We start from the raw sequence: 7,501 nt of genomic DNA, 5'->3' as shown, positions 1-7,501 counted from the left end.
AAAATGTTTGTACTCTATTGCACTATCGCAACTAGTACGTTTGCCCTGTACTGTATCATTCCGCAAAATCAAGTGCCCAAACAAAGCACTTTACGTGTTGCTGGCCCACTGTCCATGCATTATTTTTTATTGAGTGCGACTGCAAAATAACCCGCCATGGGGCCATAGACAGTTGCAAGTGCAAGCAATTTGATCAAGAAAGTGAGAAACACTATTGAATTCAATCTCACCAGGAAGTACGGAAACTCTGCATCAACAATAAGTTCCATTCATTCATGCTTTATCATTATTTCACACTGTTTTCTGCATCTAAAACTGTTATTAGTATTTTCTATGGGGAAAAATTGCCTTGGTTTTCATCCTTTTGGAACAAAATAATGGCAAACGGAGGTTCCGCTGTATTTGAGTTATGTCGCGTAGTACTGTATGTCAGGAAAGCTGGTCCTTAATTTATGCCAGGCTTTGGTCCCATTGCGAAAACACTACGAGTGTGAACGCAGCCTTGTACTTCAAAGTCATTGTTTATCATAAATAATCATTTACTTCATATTTCAACTTTGCACCTTCATGTATTTTACCCCAAAACAAGAACCCTCCCTCCCATAAAAGCCCCTAAACTCTGATGAGGTTTTGTCACTTCTCATTAGGACGGCCGTGACATTCACGCAAGGGCACGAGGGAGGTGTAATCAGAGGCAAAGGAGAGAGAGAGAGCGCGAGAGAAAGATGGCACCCATTCAGCTCCAAAGAGCCATGTTTGGCTCTGAGCAGTACATGCGCCCACCCTTTCCTCCCTCCCTCTCCTCTCTCCTCCCTGCCGCCGCTGGGGGCTTGATGTGATTTGACAAGCACAACGCTGTCATCTTGAGTTAGTCCAATTTAAAAGTCTAATTAATGAACACGGCGCCACTTTGTGTGCTTGTTGTTGTTGCCTTTCTTCCTCTTCTCAGGCCTATTTGTCTCCTATTTGCCTTCTCTTTTACCCTCCTCTCCTCACTCTTGCAGTCTTATTCGAAGGCGGTGTGACTGCAGAGGCCGCCAGTCGCCCTGAGGTGAGATTGGAGTCTCACACCATAGCAGATGATATCAACGGCATTGGGTCCCCCAATTACAATCAAACTGTCTCTTTCCCCAAACTTCACTGCACTATTTTGCTTAAACCATAAAAATCAGAGGTTACTCGGAGGTTTTTAGCGGAAACTTCTCTTATTAAGCTATAAAGATATATATATATATGTTATCGATTATAATGTAACTGCAAATGTACACCCTTCATGGGCATGCAACTAAAACCTAACTATAGGGATGTAAATTGGTGTCTACACTGTACAGTAAGCATCATAAAATCAGCATGAAACTCACGCACCTGTCTGATTAATAAATAATGGAAAAATATGAATACCATGAAGATGTGTACTGTCTGTATCATAAAAAAAACATTGTTCCAAATACTGGAATAAGGGCAATCGGTGACCGGTAATCCACATCAATATTATTATACTACTTACCATATACTGCATGCGTATTATATTGCAACATAATCTTTTTTTTTTAATGATGTAAAAATATTATAGTATATAGCACAGGTGTCCAAAGTGTGGCCCAGGGGCCATTTGAGGCCCGTGGCTGTTTTTTTAACTGGCCCACTGCAAGAAAACAAAAAAAAAACCCAGCAAAAACTGAAAACCCAGTAATTTTACAAGAATAAAGTCAGAGGAAAAAGATGTAATCTAACGAGAAAGTCGTAATTTTATGAGGCTAACGTAATATTATGAGGAAAAATAACGTCATTTTAGTAGCATAAAGTTGGAATATTGAAGAAATAATTACTTTTTATTTTGTATTTATTTATTTAAAAAGGGATATTGGGATACTGCATATTCATGAACAATTGTGTGTAAATATGCCAGAATTAGCCCAAAGGCTACTTTGAATCTGTAGTCTCTGGCAGAATGAGACAACAAAAAAAAAACAAAAAAACACCAAACCGTCACACAAGAGAACTGTGTGTTAAAGACAGTACATAACCACATACAACAATAAAAGAAAGCATTATAGTAAAATTAATGGCTACAGATCTAGTTCCTCTTCCGCCATTGTTTGATTGTTTATTTAAATGATTTGAAGGTAGGAGAGTCTCTTACAGCAACTGGGATCTTGTTCTGGATTTCTGTACCTGTGACTGATAGCACCTGAATGTTGTGCATCTGTACGGTATTACACAGTCACCTCTGGCAGAGGCTCTTGTTACCTTTCCACTCATGGTGGATTTTCATCTTAATAAACCACCCAAAGGTGGTGGAGCGAGTCCATTTAAAACCTAATATATTGAACAGGCTAATTAAATTTTTAAAAAATGTCGCAATATTATGACAACCAAACAAAACTACGAATAAAGTTGTAATTTTTGGACATTTAGGTTGTGAAAAAAAATTACGTTACGAGAATGAAGTCAAAATATGATGAGAATAAATTCATAATTAGGAGTTTAAGAAAGTTTAAATACTGTATCTGGGAAAAAAAACACTGAGAAGTCAAAATATTAAGAAAAAAAAGTCGTATTCTAAGTCATATTCTAACAAGAAAAAGTTGCAATTTTACAAGAATAAGCTCGTAATATGAGCCAAAAATAATGTCATTTTAGCAGCATAGTGCTGAAATATGAAAGAAAAAATGTTATTTATTAAAAACTCATAATATGAGACCCAAAACAAATTAAAGTTGGAATTTTTGGAAAATTAGGTTGGGGAAAAAGTTATATGGGAATAAAGTCATAATACAGTATTACAAAAAGAACATTGACAAAGATAGTAGGAAGAAAGTTGAAATATTTGGGGGGGAAAAAAGCAAAGAGCTAAGTTTATACGAATGATACGCTTTTTCACCTATACCACAAATCAATGTGGCCCTTGCATCGTTTCATTTTTCATTATGTGGCCCTCGGTGAAAAGGTTTGTACATCCTGGTGTATAGTATTTCACCACAGTCACCGTTATATTATATATTATTTTATTGTATATTACCAAGGGACAATATTATGGTGGTATGGTTTATTTGTTTTGGGCATGCTTAACAAGTTACATTCAGGACTTGCATTTAAACAATTCAACATGTAGGAAAAGGAGGAGGGTGGAGCAGAGCTTATTTAATCTTCCCCTTTCTCTACGCCCGTTAGTGATAATGCATTCACACCATATGTTTCACATGTTAGAAAATTGAAACTTGTACATAACTGTACAGTTGTCAGTGTATGGCAAAATATTCACACTTTGGCCACAAAATGCACTGTTTAGTGTGAGGTGTACTTATGTAACCCGCCTGGTTCAACCAGCCCCACATTCCACCCTGGACTCAAGCCAAGGTCCGCAGAGTGGAGAATGCCAGCTGTCGAGCTAAAAGCCCGGACTGTCAACTCGACGTCCAGCGCGACTCCTAAAGTTCTCAAGCACATTGCGTATACCCTGCCTCTTGCCCAAAGCTGGGATAGGCTCCAGCATACCCCCAAGCGGTATAGAAAATGGATGGATGGACGGACGTTGTGCTCCATTGTGTTCTCATAAGGATATAACAGTACCTGTGTGCACAAATACTCTTATCTGATTTAAATGCACTATTTTTTAGCAATGCGTGTGAAATTTCTGCAGTGACTCACTTTCTAAAATGGCATGCCACAACACAAAGTTGTGTATAATTGTTTAATAAGTTGTTACTAATTACTATTCCAAATGCCTCAAGAATCTGTATTGTATGTTTAAGAGGCGATGACCAGAAGAGGGCGCTAGTTGCTAACAAACCATAGGCCCAATAGCCTAAAAAAAAAAAAGAGGATGTGTGTTTAGCTTTGGAGGTCTGCCAGTCATGATGGAAAACCAACGCAGAACTAATCTATTTCCATGCATCCATCTTAATCCACCAACACATTGATGGCATCATTTAATCACAAAAATCATCATCACCACTATCACCATCATCTTCCTGCTCCCGCCCTTTTCAGCTGCATTAATAAAAAATGAGATTTTTTTTGGTAAATAAGTGCTGGTGATTAAGAGGAGATTAACGCATGCCTTCACACAGACACACAGACAGAGAGACAGACTGTGTGTGATGGGTTTTGTTAACACAAGAGTAACACCGGGCGGCGGTTGTATGCGCCTGACATGACATCAACGTTATCCTCCTGCCGCTCATGTTATCGCTCTTGGCTTTACAGTTTTAGGAGACTTTTTAACAGCGCCGCTGCTTAAGAGCTTAGCGTAAATGGATGGATGGCTAGATGGATGGATGAAGATCAAACACACACACACACACACACACAAACAGGGAGAGATCAGTGTCACTCACACAGCTTCAGCACCAAAGCCTGATTTGCTTTGTGGTAAAAGCTGTTTTATTTCTCATCAGTGTTGTAATGGAGAAGCTCTGCTGTCACACATTCTCATTTTACACACAAGAAGAGCTTTTTATCCTACACTCACCTCATTTTACACTATCAAGTGCAGTGATGACCATGAAAACACCAGTGCATTTAGTGTTGGTGCGTTCTTTGCAAAAATGTTGTGGTCGACTTTGGTTATGTGGAGGGGCTGCGGCACACGGTGCATTTCATACCCGAGCCTTCAGTGGGGACTTAAACGACACAATCCACCTTTTAATACGACTACTGTCACGTCACAATTGTACAAACCATCAATAACACACACCAATGCATATAACAATTACAGAAGTTGGGAAGACAAACATTATTTCTCAAGCAAGAAATCCAGTTAACCTTTTATCTTCGAATACATTGTCCTTTAACAACGCCAAACCTCTACACTACAACATCATCTGGAGCACTTTAGAATCAATATTCATCTAATAACGTGACAAAAACGTAAAAAATTATGAACAAACCCTTCCCCAGGCTGACTTATATATAAATTATATAGATTAACTAATTTATTTGTTCATATAAAGCACACCAAACGATGAACAACACTGTGTCTGCCCACTTTCTTCGTATCGGAACAGGATCAATTAAGCTCTGCGCTGTTCTTGTGATGATGCGGTCAAGTGCACTGTGTAACTCTGAATGTTAGGCATAGGCTTTCAGACGTCAACCAATCAGATGCTGACGTTACTGTAGGCCTGCTAGCTGGCCCTGTGAGGTGAATCTGAAATCTGATTAAAGAAGGTTAAAGAAGCAGTCTCATTGCTAGTGTTTAAGTGACATGGGCCAGCACTCTTGATTTTGAAGGCCCCGGGCAGATTACTGTAGGTTGACATGGCAATATGTAGAAGCTGAAATCTGATTGGACAAATATTCTGACAGACACATACACGTTCTGGAAGGAGTACACTCAAGAGATTAGGCTGCTGGGAATAAATTCATACAATTTTATAGAACAAATACTAGAATTAAAGTTGTAAATGTCGGTCAGTGCTTCTGATAGTGTTCAGGCCAGCAGAGAAGAGTTTGCTGGCCCTGACTGCACACCACTGGTGGAGGGCTTGTCAGAAAGTTGAACATGACTAAAATAATAACTCAAATATCAGAATAAAATATCTCAATGCCCTTTATTTTCCATGTTTACAAGCGTATACGGTGATCTCAGGTGAGTACATGCTGTTATGTACTAATTATTCAGTGGTATGTTGAACATTTGTGTACATGTGTATCAAAAAAGGGGAGATGTGAGTTCTGACTAATACTCTCCAGGCCTGGCAGCTGGCACCGCTCTGTCTCCCTGCAGGTGGGAGTGAGTCACGTTCACACACACAGACACACACTCACATAGAGTAACCCATTACATGCATGGCAGCACATTGGCTTCTTTTCCCTTCAAACCTCTTCACCACCACAGGCAAGACCAAAGAGCCTCCAAAAAACCAACTACATCTACAGCTACATATCTACCTACATATCTGTCCATCTATCTATCCGTTACGGTCTGTGCAATGACTGCTTTGTGTCTCTGCGCATGGTTACAACGGTTAAACACAGTAATTGCCATTTACTCTTAACTGTGTTCCCATGGGAGATGGAGCACAGGTGTCAATAGGTAACACACACCCTCAAAAATGCTGTTATGCAGCAGCTATCCTTTGTTTTTTAAGCTTTTGTCACTTTGTGTACTTGTGCCATCTGGCAAACATCAACATTACATAACATCCGGCATCAGAATGTTTCCTAACTATTTTATCAACTATTTTTTTTTTTTTTACGAAAACAACCAGTGAATTGGTGCACACAGGAGAGTTGTATGCGTGTGTGTGTTTCCTGACGTATAAATTAAAAGTGCAGAACTTCTCCCCGTGCTCACTGAAACAACATAGCCGTCAGCCGCCTGCCAAGTATGAATGTGGGGTGCAGAAAGGGACATAAATGACCCGATTGTGACAGCGTGCTTATGTGTTTGCCTTTGCCCCTGTCGTATGAATGTTCATTTATGTGTTCATTTTATGTGCCTGTGTGTGTTGTTACATTGGTGTGAATACTGCATTTATTTATACATGTGTACTGTGACTTTGTTGCTCTTTATACCCCATGTAGGAATAAAGAGATTTTTTCCTCCTGGAAAAAAGAACAGTGCACAAAGGGTCCTTTGACAAGCTAGTGTCTATGTGTGTGCGTGTGTGTGTGTGTGTGTGCGCTTCGATAGTGGGGGTGCAGCTCTTGGACCCTCTGAACTCCCTTCTGCTACGACCCACTGCAAGAGATACTTGACAATATGTTGTGTTTGTATGTCAAGACAACATTACTCCTCACCAGAGTTAAGCACTACTCAATCACTTTAGTGGCATAGTCATGATGTTGTATGTAGCAGTCAGTGGATGTGCAAACTGCACTATTTTGTACACACTGGTGCTAAATAATGGCATTATTTATGTGTCTTTTACATATTATGTACTTTCAAATAAGTTTATTTCATATACTCTTTGTTTTAGTACTTATTAGCTTGATATTGGACTAATATGAATGCTTTACAGCAAAATGCAGATGGACCCTTCATTAGGGACACCCTCACAGTACAATAAGATCCGTTATTATAGCTTTATCAATAATTATGCTTCAACATATAGTGTTTTGTAAGTCTAAACTGATTCTTATTGTGCATTTATTTGTAAAATTTTGTTTTTTTTAAAATTTGATTTATCTTTATTTTATGTGTAATATTATTATACATATTTTTGTCTTTAATTTCATTGTATGTTATTGTGTGGGTGTTGATTTTTTGAATATTTATTTTTGAAATGTTTTGTGTGGTTTATGAATTGGTTCATCTCCTGGAGTCTTATGTCTTCAAGTGTAATTTACTGTAAAACTATAATATAGTACGTGCATACAGTTGTTTAAAATGGTAATAAAAACACATTAAACGCTAACTGAACTTTACTCGTTTTCTTCCTCTTCCGGTGTAACAGTCAAAAGTTTCCCAAGTACTCTTGAGTACCATTTGTTTTTTCCTGACGGGTCCTGGCTTCATGGCAGGGGTCTTTTGTGTAAGGATTAAATGTAAATA

This window comes from Dunckerocampus dactyliophorus, chromosome 15, assembly GCF_027744805.1.
Source record: "Dunckerocampus dactyliophorus isolate RoL2022-P2 chromosome 15, RoL_Ddac_1.1, whole genome shotgun sequence".
Lineage (NCBI taxonomy): Eukaryota > Metazoa > Chordata > Actinopteri > Syngnathiformes > Syngnathidae > Dunckerocampus > Dunckerocampus dactyliophorus.
This window is presented reverse-complemented; position numbering follows the sequence as displayed.